The sequence below is a fragment of the Callospermophilus lateralis genome, unplaced genomic scaffold, assembly GCF_048772815.1.
Source record: "Callospermophilus lateralis isolate mCalLat2 unplaced genomic scaffold, mCalLat2.hap1 Scaffold_82, whole genome shotgun sequence".
Classification (NCBI taxonomy): Eukaryota; Metazoa; Chordata; class Mammalia; order Rodentia; family Sciuridae; genus Callospermophilus; species Callospermophilus lateralis.
In genome coordinates this window covers 6,096,456-6,115,853 of record NW_027516260.1, presented here as the reverse complement: position 1 = coordinate 6,115,853, position 19,398 = coordinate 6,096,456, and the positions used below count along the sequence as shown (strand labels likewise).

The window sequence follows — 19,398 nt, the reverse complement described above, 5'->3', positions numbered from 1 at the left end:
ACACGTATGGTTACCATTAAAATGGGCTCTTAGAGTAGCTGTAGTGACCTCATTCTCCCACCTTCTGCAACTATTTCACACTTTCTTCCCTGTCCTCAAAATTCTAATTCACCCTTTCTTTTCCTATCAGTGGATAATTATTTCCAATATTTGACCAAAATTATATTTTTTTTTGGAACTGGGAATGGAACCCAGGGTTACTACTAAGCTACACCCCCAGCACCCACACCCCCACTTTTTTTCATTTAATTTGAGACAGGGTCTTGCTAAATTGCTGAAGCTAACCTCGAACTAACAATCCTCCTGCCTCAGCCTCCCAAGTTACTGGGATTACACTTTTGCAACACCACACCCTAGAAAACTCTTGATCTTCACAGTAGCAAATATCAAACTCTCTCTTACTGCACTATTCTATCTTCCTTTTCTCTGGTAAAACAGAGGCACTATTTCTCCTCTCAGCTGAGGCTAGACTATCTACTGGATTTCACCTGGTCACCACTTATTAAAAAATTGAATATTAAAATATTTCTTTTCTGTAGATTTAATATCTTCTTTGACACAGTCTTCCCTCTGGCATTTTAACATGTTGAAATATCTCCCACAGTCAAAAAACTTTCCATGAACCCCAAATCTCTCAAACCTCATCTTCTGTTTCCTCTTTTCATCACCAAAAGTTAATCTCATGGTCTCCATCCCTAAATTTTTAATCAGACAAAAATCTAGTATCTTTTCCAATCACTGCCTGAAAAATAAGAAAAGGTATTTTTGGAATATTTAATGAGAGCCAAGTTGCTTGACCTCTCACAGCATTTGTAGACTTACCCCCTCTCCTTCTTGAATGTTCTTCCATTGGCCTCTGGAATTCTTTATCCTCATTTTCTTCCTGTTTTTCTGTTCACCCTGTCTATACTTCTTTGAACATTCCTCTTCTACTCAGGTGTTAAATTTTTTTTTAAGCTCAGAATCTCATCTTCCTTTCATTTTCTAATATGGGTTCCATTTTACCTTTACCCCTCAGGTTTTTAAGAGTTCATAATGTGCCAGTGACCTTTAACTCAGGCTTCTCTACTAAGCTCCAAACTATGTATATAAAACCTGCCTACCCAAAACCTCCCTCTGGACACCTCAAATATACTTTAAGCAGAACAAAAACAATTTCTCAGTTCTCTTTTCTTGTACTGGGGAACAATTCACTTATCTCCCAGTGTTTTAATCTCATTAGAATAGTGTCAAACTTCACTCAGTTATATAAACAGAAAGCCTGAGAAACTCTGACTCTTCCTCACGCTACATTCCTGCCCATCACCAGGGCCACCAAAGCCTTTCTACTATGAATACCTGTGAAGTCCCTCCTTTCTTTCCATCATCAGGGTCACTAGACAAAACCAACCTGCCAAGTGTTACTTGCAGTTCTGTAATAGCCTGTTACCAGGTCTCCCTACACCACAAAGGTTTTCTCTTCAAAATAAAACTAAATTGATTATTTCAAAATACAAATCTGATATGTTCCCCAAATTCATTTCACCTAATACCCTTTAGAGTTTCCATTTCTCCAAGTATAAGAAAAACAGAAAATCCTATTTCATGAAGTTTCTGCCTATTTCTGAAGACCCACTCTACATGACCTTTGTCTCAGTCTCTGAAATCCTGACACATAGCCTTTCTGCAATTCCTTAGATGTGTCTTGTTTCTTCCTGCAAGACGAGCTTGTCAGGTGTGGTTGCCTGTGCTGTGTACCCTTCCTGTCTTTGTTGAGTAAACTCATGATCTCCTTACCTCCACTCATTATCATTGTCTGAGAAATTCCCCCCTCCCCCCAGAATAGATGTGATTCCTTTCCTTTCAAAGACCTATGCCATTTTCACATATATATAATGTGATTGATTTGGTCTGTTCCTGTTTCATCTCCACAGACTTTATATGTCTAGATGTTCTGCTCTGAGACTGGGGAGAGTCCAGTTGGTACTTGCCCCTCATTAAAATTCTATATATATGTGCATGTTTCTCTGTGTGTGTGTGTGTGTGTGTGTGTGTGTGTGTAGTTGTTTGTGTATGTGTGTGTGTGTGTGTGTGTGTGTATATATACACACACACATATGTAAGTGGATGAAAGTATGGACAAATAGGAAAATATAAAGAGCATGACAACATGTTTAAAATGCGAGCAATGAACTAAGACAATGTTTTCTGTTTTATTTCTCATATATTATTTCTCAAACAATATTTATTACTGATTTTAATCATCTAAATTTTTTCTACTTAAGGAGAAAAACTGGATACTTCAATTTGTTTTTACCATATCTTTTTTTTAAATGCTAATCCAATATTCTAGAACAACCTCCCCCTCTCTCAAAAAATCTACTTTCCAATTCAAAATTCTCACACTATCACACATTGTCTCACAATATCCCATATCATTTAGTCTAATGAGAAGAATTTTCTTTTATTCAAATGTTTGGTGTTTCATAATGGCCATACTCTTTTAAAAAGGGAATTGAGATAATTTGTTTAAATTCATTTCAGTAAAAATTAATCACACATCTATCATTTGCCACAGTGCTTCACTGTGAGAATACAGAAATAAAAAGGACAGATTTTACTTTCCCTGCTAGTGTGACCTTGTTAACATAAAAGCTGGTCGCTTAAGACTACAATCTTATTTGGACTCATGATAATCATTTTACTGTAATGTTAAATTATTTTTTTGCTTGATTTTCCTGGGCATTTCAAAACACATAACTCAATAAATAATATTGTCCAAGAGTGGCTCCTTAAAAGGACAATCTACATTCGCAATAATGACTTTAATAAATCAGGGAGCATTCAACCAAACTAGATCAATGATTAGACATGACCAGTGTAAGATAAACATGACTTTAATGAATATTTCTAATAGTCATTCACTGCTTATGATGCCTTTAGTGTGAAGCCAATATCAGAGCCACAAAATAAACTAAGCATAATAACATTTATAATATTACTGACTCACTAAATTCTAAGTTTTTAACTCTGTGAATATTTAAAATTCACACATGTGCACTGAAGTGGGTTGGAACTCATAATTGAGAGCTTATATAACCTTTATTAATGTTAAGACTGAAAATTCAGATCATCCTATAAGACACTGAAACAACATAGTATCCTTTACATATATAAGCTATCCTATAAATAATGCTTTGGGGAATTATGATATCCTTCATACATTGCACAACATGTGAAAAGTGACTTTCATAACTTGTTTGACAACAATTTTTGGTTGATAGAAGCAAAATACTTCAAACAAAGGGTTACATTATATTTATGAAAATATGCTTTTGGTTTCACATGAAATGGCTTGTTTTGACATCATACCGTTCTTGATATTTGAGAATAATATGACTTCTCATGTCAAATTGTATATCATCTTGGACAGTAGCAGTTTGGCAAGTATTACACTTACTTCCTGCTCATGCATTCTCATTGCATTATTTTAGGTATATTAAGCATATGTCTCTTTTGAAATCCAACAAATTTATGAGATCTTCCTTGCCTTTGTTCACAAATTTGTGAATAATTCATTCATTTACAATATGCATATCAATTATTCGAATGAATGAAGGCCAATACCACTTCTAATAGAAGTGGAATATTTGAAAATCAACTAATCTTGCTTATTCACAACATCACTGAAATTGATATAGGTACCCCATACCTTTGGTTGAGGTGTATTGGCTCTTCTTTTTTCCCTTTTTTTCATCATTGAAGAAACTTCTTTTTGTTTTTTCATGAGCATTGTCAGTTTCAGAAGACACATGTCTAGTCTCATTTCACTCATGGTTCCTGTAGTACAGAACCCAATATTTCAAAGATGTACTGACAAGTTATAATCAGTGAATAGATTGTCACAAAAGAAAAAAAAAAAGAAAAAAAAAACAGTGTGTGGTTGTGAATTCTCTACATATCAAGCATTTCTAGATCTACCTTACTTCCAAGCAAAAAACATCACTGGGTCCTTCTTGAGCACTTTTTGCCCAATATAAATCAAAGTAACAATATTCTGATATTCCACACAGTACCCAGAATTCATAATCAAATCTTATGGGCTTATATGACATTATAAATAATGTCACAATAATGGGTGCAAAAATTATTTAGGAACAGTATGAAAACAGGCCAAGACTTACCAACGAATAACCACAACTAACAATACAGTGGAGTTTGTCAGCTACTGTGCACTGCACACTACTAGGAAGTATACATCGTCCCAGTGTCTTTTATTTTATTTTTTTTTTTTACAATCGTCAACGTTTTATTTTACTAACTTCAGGTCAATCTTCCACAACTATTTTCTGGTCAATTTACTATCCTTGCTTGGTGTCCCAAAATGGTAATACCAATATATTTGTGTTGTATGGAGAAGAGACCACTCTAAGAAGCACTGTATTTACTCATCTTCCACAAGGCAAATGAGTTGGGCATCTGATTGTTCAACAAAACATCCAAGCAAAACCAAGCAAACCAAGCTATAGACACTCTTCATTTACCAAAATTAGACCAGAGAAAACCTACTCTACACAAATGTTATAGGTATTGCTATTCATCTTTTCTTTTTCTGTTGCCGCAACATTTTTCTTCTTTTAATTATCATGTTGTATAGTTTCTCAAGTCTTGCTCTTAGTCCCTCTCCTATGATTGCACCATTAGGCTGCAAATGCCAAGGAATTTATGAGCTTGCTAACAATTTTTCAATTTCAATGAGACAGTGAGTTTCTTGGGGCTTGTTTGCTAGCAACTGTAAATACAGGGGTTCCTTGATTTTTCTAATATCCCTGTTATTTTCTGAAATTCTGTTTTCAGCTTTTTCAATTAATGGAGTCCATAGCAACAAATGCCCTCTGTGCATCTGGCATATGACTTTCATGGTGTTCTTCATTTCTCCTGACCACCAACATCCCCAGAGTGGAAAGTGACTGTTTTAGAATTTTCCAAGATTACCTCAGTTTTCTCAGTGTTAAATCCTTTGGTAGGTACAATATTTACAAATTCATTGAATTGCAGCCTGTATAAAACAGTTGTCTTTCCAACACAGTCCAAAACCAGAACAACAATGAGAAAGGACTAAAATGAAGAATAGAAGTCTAGTCTGATAGTCCATTTTCCAGCTGCAAATAAGTGTTCCAGATTTAAACTCTTTTTCTCATGTGGAATTTCTCTTCTTAGGTGATTCCGCTACAAGACCTAAAATGGAGTTCAGGTACAAATGAGAAAGCACCGGGAAAGTATTTCCTTGCAGGGGGAATGCACCACATACCCATCCAGCTTAGACTTCCATGCAGTTCTAACAGCTGCTGCACTAGAAACCTCTAACATAGGGTTTATATATAAAGTTTATATGAACAACTCTTGAAAGGCATTGAAGAGTTGCCAAAGCACACAGAATTTAAATGTATGATCCCTTAAAAGATACTACATGAGCACAATGTTCCCTAGGATTTCTATCCTGAGAGAATTTTCAAAACTAAGAGCAAAAGAATAACAGCTAAGTAAAAGGCAGTAATATTTCTAAGCTGAGGAGTAAAAAGGTCAAAGTTTAGGGCTGCCAAAATGGCTAGGATTGAGGGCAAACACCAAAAGAGGAGGAAACTGCAGAAAAGAAGTTCATTAATGTAGATAGAAACTCTGATCAATATAGTAGCTTACTTGACAACAAAATCAGTTCCCAAAACAAAATCCAAAATCCACCAGAAAACATAGTTTAGAGTCTAAGGAACCAAGTAATGATTTCAGCACCCAACAGAAGATGGACTTCAAGCCTATACAAGGTATAGAAACATCTAGGGCCCAAAAGGATCAGAACTTTGGATGTATATATAACTGTAAGTAAAATTAAATAGTAAAAGTAAAAGCTACTTTTTAAAATAAACAGAGAAAATGGTATGTCAAGTTTTCATGTGTCACTGCAGTTATGTAGCCTAAAGCTGGTACATTTGAAAATGGAGTTCTAGAGTGTCACTAGAGTGGCTGTGATCATCAGCTGTGGAGTGAAGACAGAATTCACAGAAATAAGTTGGGACTAGTAATTGCAAGAAACTTGCACTATTGATTTCATTCCAAACTGGTTGTTTTAAAATAAAAGGTCATGTTTCTCCAATATGTGTGGCAAGGCATTGGGTTTTATAAAAATGATGTTATATAATCTGAAATCATATTACATAAGCATTAAAATATTAAAATAGGGCGTAGTAAATAGACAATTATAAAAGTCAGGGATGAGCTGGAATGTAGTTCAGTTCTAGAGTACAGGCTTAACATGCACAAGACCCTGGGTTCAATGCCCATTACTCCCCAAAAAATAAACAAAAAATAAAGCCAGGGACAGAGGCCCTTTTTGTGTGTCTTTCTGATAATATTGAGATTCCTTACAAAGATTTCTTGTAACCAGAATTGTCAGTGAACAAAAAAAAGCAAAACAAATAACATGGGTGTTAAAGCAGGTAATGGAGAAAAGTACTCCCTTTTATAACTCAGTATGAAATGTGATGAAATAAGATGGACTGATGGAAGTTTCAAGGATTAGTGTTAGCACTAGATAAAAGTAAATAGAATAAAATATTGATTGTCAAATCTTGTTAGTGAGTGAGTATATTGTGTTCACAAAAATCATTCTTTCGAGTTCTCTGCATATTTAAAATTTACCCTAATAAAATAATGGGAATTATTTTTTAATTATCAAAAAAATCAAACCAAAAACATATAAAATCCTTTTTTGTCCTTGCTTTTAACAGATTCTTTATTCATTTCAACCTGTCCCAATAGTGTTGGCATAGGAGCATTTCTGGTTCTGAGCAGAGACCAGAAAGGAAGGAAAATTATCCTCTCATGGTTATAGGCTGGATTTCTTTCCCAGCAATAATTGTGTTATAGGTGATTTTTCAACATTTCTATTTTAGAAACTCACTTTGAAGATTTTCACTATTTATCTCTAAAATTGATTCTTGGTCTAAACAGTATATAAAATTTTTTGGCCTCAGGGAATAAATATTTAACGTTTTTATAAAATTTCAACATACCAATTTGACCTTTGTTCTTTTATTATTGTTTTGATAAGAAAATTTAAAATTCAAGACCTACTTATAAAATGATTACCAAGAGGCCTCTCAGAATCTCAGATTGGGCAGGGTTAGAGATTTGGAATTAATAAGAAAGAAAAGTTGATGTCATCAATGAAAAAGTGGATAATTCAGAGATGTTGAAAGAATTCATATATTCACATTGTGACATTCCCTCTGTTTTCAATTCCTGAGTTTTCACTATTAATGCTGAGGTATTTGGGGCTCTCACTAAGAATAAGTATAACTCCCTGATGTGCTATGTCTAATAGTTTAAAAATCCTAAATGAGGAGAAAGGAAATGAATTCAATGGTTTCCAATAATCTTTCATATTTTAGATTAGAACATTCAGGGATTCTTTCTTAGTATGATATCTGTTAAGGACTTTCTTTACATATCTCTTCTTCAATCTTACCCACTCTGACAACTATTGCTACTAAATAGACATGCCACAGTTTTACTAAGGCCAGCATTCTTTCCAACCACCAAGCTGAGCAGTTGAAGAAAACCCTACAAAAATACATTTACTACTGTCCTTAGAGAATGAAGTGCTGGGATATTTATTGTTGTTCCTTTAATTTTTTTCCTCATGAGATATAAAGTTAGAAAGCATCTCAATAGCTCTCCAACATTGCCCTTAGCTAAGAGTCTCTACTTAGAAGTGGAAATATGGATTTTTGTAAGGTAAAAATAAAAATTTAGGAAATGTAAGGACGAATAAAGCAGAACGTGCCAGTTGGCAGGTGAGGTTTGCTTAGGTGGTGTTGAGAGGGAGCAGGTACATGTTTTAAGTGATACAAGAGACACTTTGCAGCCACTTCAATCCAGAGAGTGTGGTGTTAAAGAAGAGTGATTCAGTGTCAGCACTTAAGGATCTTGGAAGATAATATCTTTCCATGACCCAAAATGCCTCACCAGTCTGGATAAATCTCAATTAGCCTCCATTGTAAAACAAAAAAAAAATGAATATACAAATAAATTAAAATAATCCACATTATGGTTATGTGGAACTCTGAACTTCATTAAGAGGTCTGGGGTTGTGAAAGCTTTTAATGTTTGTTTAAGAAACTAAGTGTGGGTAGAGTTGAAAATGGTCCTTATACAAGTTCCTTCTGATCATGCATTCAATTAAAATTGACTAAGAATGCTGGACTTCAGAGAACAGAACAGAATACAGTATGTTTCAGTCAGGGCCAGGCTTGTGAATGTGCACTGTGGGCAATCACAGGGGGCCCCAAGTTTAGAATGGCCCTGTCTAGGTTTCAGATCCGCTATCACTATCTTGATATTCTTCTGCATTTTCAATGTGTACTAAGTTTTGAAAATTATATAGCTGATTCTGATTTACAGTCTCACTAATAATAGTGATTGCAGCTGAACAGACACATCTAGTGTTTGGAGGAAATTTTTCCTTTTCTCAACTTAATAGTTGAAAACTGCCTGAGCTGAAAGTAGAAGTGGGCAAATATCTTGTTTGTGTACTCGGGCAGCAATGTTCAGTAAATATTTGCAGAAGTGTGATCTCTAATGCCTTTAAACACCAAAATATATCACTAGTAGAGAAGCAAAACTATGACTTAATTATTATCCTTTTATGGCTCTAGGATAAACCACTTTTATGACCACCATGAAGAGTTGCTGGACTGAAATTAAAAGAAGTTAAGTCCAATACAAGACGTGTTTAACTGGCCTGAATATACAGTTTGATACAAAATGTCCCCCAAAATTTTATGCATACAGAGGTAGATATTTTAGGCAATGACTGGACCATGAGGGCTCTGACCTCATCAGTAGATTAATTCATTTGTTGGATTAGTCCACTGATGACTGAAGGGGCCACTGGGAGGTGACACCTAGTGGAAGTAGTCACTGGGGAAGAACATCCCTTCACTCTCTCTGTTTTCTGGCTGCCATGCAGGAGGTGCACAGCTGTCCTCCATCATTTCTGTCTGCCTTCATGTTCCTACCCTAGAGCCGGCTGACTATGGGCTGGATTCTCTCAAAATAAATCTTCCCACCTCTAAGTTTTCTTGTCATGTATTTTGGCCACAGGGATGCCAAACTGACTGACACACCTAATTTTTGACATCTTGAATCCCATAAAGCTCTATTTTTATTAATGCAACCAAAAGTAAATAAATTCCATGAAAGTAAGACTATTCCAACAACCACTCCTATCAACTCTGATTTTATGACATAAAGATGAGGAAATGGAATATTATGACAGATTTGCTCTAGCAAATGTGAGAGGTACAAAGAAAAATTTCTGGGTGGGCTAGAAAGCGTATGCTGGTAATGTTTTGAAAACTGTTTGCAAAATCAAGCTGCAGCAGCTGTTGCACAATAAGATGATTGTATTTCAGAAGCTGATAAACTTTAGTTGCTGGAAGTGTAACTGTGGCAATGGCAAAGACAAATGCTCAGAGAAAATGTTCTCTTCCCTTCCCTGTGAATGCTTCCTTCCCCAGGACTCTCAGGATTAGAAATAACATCCCCTTTCATGGCCCTATTCAAAGATGTCAGCAGGGAATCAGGAAAGAGGCACTCAGCAAGAATAGCTGCTTTTCTCCCTCAGGGAGTCCTCACCTCTTTGCAGGTGATGAGAAGAAGGTGTGATTCTCACATTTAATGAAATCCATGAAATTTGAGGCTTCCAGTTTACAACTCTTGCCAGGCTTTTTCTCTGCGGCTGGCTGGCTGGTTGGGTCAAAGGGACTTCTATTCCTCCTCCCGAGTGGAAGAAGCATGAGTGAATGGTTCAGTTCCAACCACCCCAGCAGGGAAAAAGCAAGCAGGAAGAATCCATTCCAAGTGCAGGAGACTTATGACAGCTGGCTCCTGTCATTCTCAGCCTGTGCCCTCTAATCAGGTAGCTGTTCATTTATGTCCAATGAACCCTAGCTGAGCAATTAAAAACAGCAAAAGCTTCCTGAGAATGGGATGGCTGGCAAAAATTGATAAATTTGCCTTTGTGACTCAAGGCATAGGGTAAGCTTTTAAATGTTACCCTGGAGCATGGCTTAGCTGAGCTTTAAAGAGAGCATACCCTTTTCCAAGGGAATGGGCTGAAATTAACATACACAGGACAGTGGGAAATTCTCTGTCATCACAGCTTTCTCTCTCCCTCTGATTTCCCTTTCTAGGTGACAGTGGTATCTTGATCCACTCTATCTGCCTTTGCCTTTAGACATCTGGGTTGCTTTGAGTCCAGAGCTGATAAAATGAAGCATTGTTTCCTTGGACATTGGCTCTCTCTCCTAGTCTGCATTCCTTTCTCCTATGTCCTGTCTGAACTCCATCTACTTCAAATTTCCCTCTAAAAAAAAGCAATGCAAGCAGGATACTGAGGCACAGAAGGGAACCTTGAGTTTGTCAACCCATCAGTGAGGAAATGGCTGTGCACTGAAGTAGTGACAGATCATTGAGAGCAGTTTTTCCTCTGAATGGAGTTGTTAGCCGATACATTTGTATTAGCATAAAGGGATGTGGTTGTATCAAAACCCTAAGAATATTAGCAAATTTAGACTTAAGAGATTCCACATCTAAATGTACATTCCTAGGGGAGAACTGAAGATGTATATAAATATATAACTTCTGGGAAATTTTCCAGAGCCATGTACAAAATTAAAAACAATGACAACAAAAAATGGATGCAACGTTAGTGTGAGTAATATTATTGGTTAAATCAAACTGTGGGAGAATTACTTGAGTCCATGAGTTCAAGACCAGCCCTGCCCTTCCCATCCACCAAAAAGAATATTGATTAAATAAGTAGGGGACCAGAATAGGCTACCCCAAAATAGGCCTTTTCATTCAGAAATTATCATTTTGAAACACTGTAGCATAAGAGAGGCTCTGAAAACAGAGTAAAACACCCTTTTATGAGGTAAATTTACATTTGTAAAGGAACTTTTCATTTGTCAGGATTCATCCCCTCCCTATGCTCAGAAGAAAAGAATGATGCTAAATCATTACAGACTCTGGAGAGTAATGTCAGCAAAATGGCAAAAGGGAGTTCTTTAGGGCTTCTTCTCTAGATCCATCCTGTGGGCAAAAGCTCTAGTTGATCCAGGATCTTGAACTACTCTAGAGTTCAACGCCAAGTCCTCTAGACCATGATTCCAGGCTACCCGACAAGGACCTAGTTTGCTGGACCCCTGTATTTATAGGCGTTAAGCTGGCCCCTGAAGACCCAAGACTTAAACCTAACCTCATGGACTCAAGCCACAGCCTCATTCCAATTCCAGGTCAGCTTCCATAATGTCAAACTTCAGAACAATTCTTATGGACCCAGATACCAAATGCATTCCAGTACCAGGCGAGACCTCATGGACATAGGCTTTAGGCTGAACCCTCAGAGAGAGAAGGTATCCAACCTGAGGATTCAGGGGTACTCCACCCCCCAAAGAACCAGTCAACTAGTCCACCGCAGTACTAGGTCAGGATGCATGCAGGATGCAGGTCCACTAAAGCAGAATCAAGCTAACTGTAGAAACCTAAACACCAAGCATTCACCCATGCAACCAGATGCCATTCTCACCTATCTTTTCATACCAGCCCCTGACAGCCTGCCCGAGGACTCTTGCAGCAAACCCAACCATGAACTCTACCCAAAAGCCCGTTCAGATCATCTGAATGAGCTCACTTGTAAAGGACTTTTCCTATGGAAACCCATCTGTAAATCCTGGAATAAGTACCTACTTCTTCAAATGAACAAAAATCAAAACAAGTCTACAAAGGTCATAAATGATCAGAGAAACATGACAGCACAAAAATAATGAAACACTGATAACAGTCACTAAAGAAATGGAGATCTACAAACAACTTGAGAAAGTCTTCAGAATAATTGTTTTAAAAGAGATCCGTGAGCTTTAAGAAAAAACAGAATACAAAATGATGTCAGGAAAACAATAAGCAAACAAAATGAGAATATCACCAAAGAGAAATCATAAAAAAAAGAACCAAACAGAAATTCTGATGCTAAAGAACCCAATGATATTTGACAGGAGATTTAATCAATAGAGAAAAGATTAAGTAAACTCAATGATGAGTCTTTTGAAATTACTCATTAAGAGGGAAAAAATCTAAAGGGATGGAATAAAATGAATCAGAAAAAGCCTATGGAACTTATGGAACACCATCAAGTGAAACAATGGGGGGAGTTCAAAGGAGTCAGAGAAAAAGAAAGCGTAGAAAGTTTCTTTGAAGACAAAAAGAGAAAACTTCCCAAATTTGAAGAAAGGAACAAACATTCATATCCAGAAAGCCCAATGCATGACTGCCTTAAAAAAATGCTAAAAGAAGTTCTTTAAGTTGAAATGAAAGAAGATAAGCAATGTGAAAACAGATAAAACTTCAAAACTCATTTTAAGAATTTAGTCAAATTAGTAATATTAATTTGATTTTTTATAATATTAATATTGACCTGCTCTGTTGGAATATTAATAATATTGTTACTCATATGTTGTTATATTCTTAATATTATCACAGAGCAATGTCAATTCTTTAATTATCAATAGTTACTTTAAATGTAAATTGATTAAATTTTCTAATGAAAAAACATAGAATAGCTGGATGTATTTAAAAAAACAAGATCCAACTATGTACTGCCCATAAGAGACTCACTTTAGTTTTAAAAACACATGTATGCTGTAAGTGAAGGGATATAAAAAGATATTCCATGTAAAAGCTAACCAATGGGATCAAAGGTGGCTATATTAGACTTACTAGACTTTTAGCCAAAAATTGTCACAAGAAACAATAAAGTTCATTACATAATATAAGGCTAAATTCATGATGAATTTGAATTTGTTGAATTTACATATGACAATTGTAAATATTTATGCACCCAACATAGCACATCTAAGTTTATAAAGCAAATGCTAAAAGAACTAAAAGGGTAATTAGCAGCAATATAGTAATAGTAATGAACTTTTACATCTCTTTTAACAATGGCTATATCATCTGAACATAAAACCCATAGGGACACAATGGACTTAATACTGTAGAACAAATAAATATCACACAACACACAACACACACACACACACATACACATACACATACACAAAGCAGACACACACAAACAATGTTGTACCTAATAATAGTAGAGTATAAATGCTTTTCACAGACACAGAAACATTCTTTAGGATAGAGCCTATGTTAGGTTACAAAACAAACCAATAAATTTAAGAAGATTGAAGTTATACCAAGTATTTTTTCCAATCACTATAGTATGAATATAGAAACCAATAACAAGAAGAAATTAGAAGATTAAAAATATGAAGACATTAAGAAAGTGCAATCCTGAACTATCAATGAGAAGGAAGAAAGAAGTTAATGAGAAATTTTAAAAAATCTTCTTTAGACAAATGAAAATGGAAACACAGCATATGGAATACAGAAAAAAAAACATTTTTAAAAAGGAAATTACAATGATAAATGACTACATTAAGAAAAAAAGAAAAATTTCAAGCAATCTAAATTTAAAACCTCTAAGAACTAGAAAAACAAAATCAAACTAAACATTAACATAACATAAGGAAGGAAGTTATAGATCAGAGCCCCAGGAAATGAAATCAAATGAAATTTTATTATGTGCATGTATAAATATGACATAAGGAATCCCAATGTTATATATAATAACAATGAACCAGTAAAAAATAAAATAAAACACTTTTACCAATCAGAGCAGAACTGAATTGAATAGAAAAATGACAAAAAAATCACTTAAATTAAGACTTATTTTTGGATTAGATAAAAAGAGAAGTCTCAAGTAAATCAGAAATGAAAAAAGAGATATTACAAGTGATACTACAAAAACATAAGAGATCATAAAAGTCCATTGAAAAAGAAAAATACTGACATAGACACATGCAACATAGCAACACTGAATCGTGAAGAAAGTAGAACATTTAAACAGACCAATAACAACTAAAGGCATTAAATTATTAACCAAAATTTTTTTCAATAAATAAAATCCCAAGAGCTGTTTCAAGAATGAATTCTACAAAACAGTTAATGAATAACTTATGCCATTTCTTTTCAAACTTTACAAATACTTTGAAAAGCAACAAATTCTACAAACTCATTTTATGAGCTCAAATCTACCTTGATACTGCTATCAGACAAGCATTCTACTAGAAAGGAAATCACAAGCCACTATACTAATGAAGACAGATGGAAAAAATCCTGACAAAATACAAGTCAAATTTAATAAAATAAAATAAAAAGATTATACACCATGATCAAGTGGGATTTATCCTTGAAATGCAAGGATGGTTTGACATATGAAAGTCAATAAATTTGGTATATTACATTAATAGAATAAGAGATAAAAGTCATATAATCATCTCAATAGATACAAAAATAAAGTATTTGACAAAAGTCAGCATTCTTTCGTGAAAACATTACCAACAAATTAGATACAGATGGAATGCTCAACACAATATAGCCAAATATGACAAATAGGTAAAAGACTTCACTGACTTTAGTATCATGTGATCATCATATTCAACAGTGAAAAGTTGAAAGATTTTTTTACAAGATAAGGGTGCCCACTTTTGCCCCTTTCAATTAAATATAGTACTAGAAATCCTCAACATACTAATTAGAAAAGAAAAAATAAGTCACGCAAATTGGAAAAGACAAAGTAAAATTGCCTTTGTATGCAGATAATATTATCTTAAAATAAAAAACTACAAAGGTTCTATAAAAGAACTATTAGAACTAATATATAAATTCAGTAAAGTTTCAGTATACAAAACAAAATTGCAAAATCAGTAGAATTAATTTTCTTAAAAAAGAAATAAAAAATAAAACCATTTATAATAGCATCCAAAGAATGCAATATTTGGAATAAATCCATCCAAGGATGAGGAAATATTTGTACAAAGAAAACTATGAAACACTCATGAAGGAAATACAGGGTATCTTTCTATGTATTTGTACCTTTTTCAATTTCCTTCTATTTTTTTAGGTTAGAAAAATTAATATTGGCAAAATGTGCATATTATTCAAAATGTTCTATAGAATTAATGTAACCCCCATCAACATTCCAATACTATTTTCTCACAAAAATAGCAAAAAAATAATCCTATAATTTGTATAGAACCACAAAGGATTCCAAATAGCAGAAGCAATCTTGAGCAAAGAGAACAAAGCTACAGACATCACACTACCTGATATTAAAATATACCACAAAGCTATAGTAACCAAAGCAGCATGATATTTATATAAAAGCAAACTAATGGGAAAAAAGAAAAAGATCATAAAGAAATACACGTTTTATGATCAACTGATCTTTGACAAAGCTGAAAAGAACATAGAATGGGGAAAGACATTCACTTCAATAAAATGTGGGATGAAAACCAAATATCCACTTACAGAAATTAAATTGCACACTTTTCTTTCACTAATTTTTTTTAAAAAATCAACTCAAAATAAATTAAAGAATTAAACATAAGTCCTGAAATCATGAAACTTCTAGAAGAAAAGATGGATAGAATTTCTTGTTCTTGCCTGGGAAAAAATATAACCCCCAAAACAACAGGCACCCAAACCAAAAATTAACAAGTGGGATTACATCAAACTAAAAATTGTTGCACAGTAAGGGAAACAACAGAGTGAGGAGGCAACTTATGCAATGGGATAATATATTTGCAGGCCCTGAAACTGGTAAATGGCTAATACCTAAAATATATAAGGAATACAAACATCTCAATTGCAAGTAAACAAATAGCTTGATTAAAAAGTGTGCAAAGGATTCAGTCATTGCTCAAAGGAAGATATACAAATGACAAATAAAAAATTGCTTAACCTCTGCAATCATCAGGGAAATGCAAATTAAAACCATAGTAACCTATGAACTCCTACCAGTTGGAATGCCTAATTTCAAAAGGACAAAAGAAGATGATGAGGATGCCACAAAAAGTAATTCTGTGGGTGAGAATGCAAATTAGTGAAACCATCATGAAAAACAAAATGATGTTTCCTCAAAAAATTAAAAATAGAAAGCCTATGTGATCCAGCAATGTGCTTCCTAGATCTAGCTCCCAAGAAATGAAATCAATATGTTGAAGAGACATCTGCACCACAATTTTCATTGCAGGACTATTCCTGCAAAATCCTGGAAATGGAAACAACTTAAGTTCCATTAACTGATGAATGGATAAGAAAAATGGAATGCTATTCAGCCTTACCAAAGGAGGAAATCCTGTCATTTGCAAGAGCGTGGAGGAACCTGGAGGATCTTATGCTAAGTGAAATAAGTTAGGCACAGAAAGACAAAGACTATCCAATTTTGCTTATATTTAGAATAAAAAATAAATAAACTGAACTCAGAAATAGAGACTATCAGGTTGTTATTAGGACCTGGAAAAATATTGATCAAAGGGTACAAATTTTCAGTTAGATGGGAGGAATAGTTTTGGAGTTCTATTGTACAGCATAGTGATTATAGTTAATAATAACATATATCTGAAAATTCTAAAATGGTAGATCTTAAATGTTCTCATCAAACAAAAATAGTAAGTATCTGAGGTGATGAATATATCCATTAAATTAATTTAATCATTTTAATACATATATTAAGATTAAATATATTAAAATATTAAATGATTATATATTAAAATTTTAAATGATATTAAAATATATATATATACATATGTGTGTGTGTATATATATATAGAACAAAATATCATGTCACACAACATAATTATATATAATTATTATTTGTTACTTATACTATAATAAAGCTGAAGAGAGAAAAGTGTCATCTTTTAGTTCTCATAACTGTTTGAGATTGTTGATATCTGGAAACAGATAAATTTTATGACCTATCCCTCTTATCTCAGGAATATACAATATTTTATAAATAAGTGAACTTATGCTTTTTACATATTTATATACCACAACAAAAATACAGTAACAACTGCAAAGAAATTGAGTGAACCAGGAAGTATGTAGAGGTCAAAACCAAGATAGGCACTAAAAACATTCTCCAGAAAAGTAAATAAATCACTAGAAATTCTTTCCAATGGCTGAGGCACCAATTTAACTCTATGTAACAAAACTTTCCCTTCTTTTCTGTGCTTTTCCTGGTTACCTCCCATAACCATCCTCATATCCATCGTTCTTTGTTGACAGGATAATGAATAAGAGAAAAGAGGTCATTCTTCTCTTAGGCCATCCTTTCAACTCTGTTACAGCATCTTAGTGACCTCATAAAGCCTCTTGCATTAATATCTCTCAGGAACACCTACATCTGAATTCCTGTTCTTTACTGGCTGACATAAGGCAATCATGAGATAACTTGAAAAAAATGTGGACCAGGCACCTTACTCTGTATCTCAGATTCTCATCTGTACAATGAGAGTATTTCTTTCAGAAATTAAATCTTTCCCTATAATTCAGTGCTTGAATTATTCTCCCTGCCCCAGGATATATGAGGCTTAATTAAGTTTCTGATTCTGATTACTACTACAGACATACTATCAAACTATCTTTTCAGTTGTGTTGTAATTAAAGGAAGAGGTATGGTTACATAAAACAAGAAATTATTATGTGACTCTACATTGTGCCTGCATGCATTTCATCATCTTATAACTATGGCATTATTTCTGCTTTGAAAGCCGATGAATGGATTTCTGTTGAAAATGGTATCCTGTGGTTGATCCCCAGCATGTATTTTTGCATCCCCATCCCTAATCTGGAATTCTTGTCTCACTAGCTCATAGCTGCCACAAACTCTTCTACAGAGGAAAAGTACAGTCTTTTGTGGAGATAAAATAACAAGGAGCCAGGAAGTTAGTCTTACTCAAATAAGTTTCTGAGGATGCCTGGCTTGGTCCCATTGGATTCAATCCTGCCCACTGTAATCACTTAAAAATGGGAAGGGTATATTTTGCATCCACTCTTATTTTCCTAAGACAGAGAGAGGTCAATATTGTTATTGGAAAATTTCTTGAAAGAAATTTCTATGATTAATTAATGTGTGTTTTGTATTATCTTTGCTTGGCCAACAAGCTAGGCTTTAGCCCAAATGGCTATAATTCTTCTCATAACAACCGAGTATGGTCAATGGCATATACTTATTCTTCCCATTAATCTCCACACAAAAAGAGCTGGGAGGCTTGTTTCTGGTAGGCTTCATTATCATCAATGAGGCTCCTTCAGGAAAGTCGAGGTGAATGAAGCAAATGGCATTAAAAGAGAAAGAACACGATTTCTGCAGGACTCTCAGCTTTCTTTTTCTATGGCATAAACATTGCTTCCTTCAGAAATCATTCCTTCTCAATGTGATATTCTTCTGATTTGGTCTACCAAATCAGATTGATGCCACAGAAAATCTAGAGGTTAGTTTGTCCTCTACCTCAGGCACAGACTTCCCTCTGGGTTGGGGCTGGGTAGACAGTGGGGATGGCATGGGATATGTTTCTATGCCCATATTCAAACTCTTCAGCTTTTTCATGTGATGTCTCTTGACCTAGTTTAAACAGATTCTGGGAGATTATTTCCAATTTCAAGTCCCAAATCAGTAGGCACAATGGAAAATGTAGACATGACTCCTGCCTTTCCTTCTCTTCTTTCAACCATCTGAATATTACCAATTTTCCCTCTTTGACATTAAAACTTTATTCTCATCATAAGAAAGCTTACTGTTATACTTTTTATATATAAATGTCTTATACATGCATATGTGACTGAATATACATTCCAAAATTTGTTCCCCATTATAATAAACCCTTGGCCCACCCTACAAATATTACACAAAAGGTCTTTGCCCCCCAACACCAATTAGAGAATTATGCTCAACTTCATATATCAAGGGAATTAAAAAATTCTGCAGTGGACCCTGTTAATTTTCTAGACAATGCAGAGTTTATTCACTTATTAATTAATAGCAAGTAGAACTAATGTTATGGAGGCCCATTAAAAAATTGCTATTCAGAAAAAAACAGAATTTTATGCAACTTAATCCCAAAAGCTTCAACTCAGAACAGAGTACTTAAGGTGAAAATCTCATATGATAAACATTTTAAACAACACATGGGGTAAGATGCTCACACTGTGATAACAGAGATCCCTGTGTCTAATTATGTAGTCATTTGTTGATATGTAACCACTGAGGGGAATAGAAAATGATTCATATGTGATCTTAGATGACTGAATTTTTCCCGATCAGTGTTTTTTTTTTTAGTTTAAACTCATTTAAAAAGCATATTGTACAACTCCATAGTAGTACTGTGAACATAGTTAACATAGTCTCCTTATACAGAATTATAGATAACCTTAAAAATCACTTGTATA

General features: G+C 34.4%; 1 pseudogene; it reads right to left on the bottom strand.

Annotated features, from left to right (window-relative positions):
• Nucleotides 1–4,576: 4,576 nt before the first annotated feature.
• The window catches only part of LOC143641002 (ADP-ribosylation factor-like protein 4A), a 32,823-nt pseudogene continuing 18,001 nt past the window's right edge, over nucleotides 4,577–19,398 (bottom strand).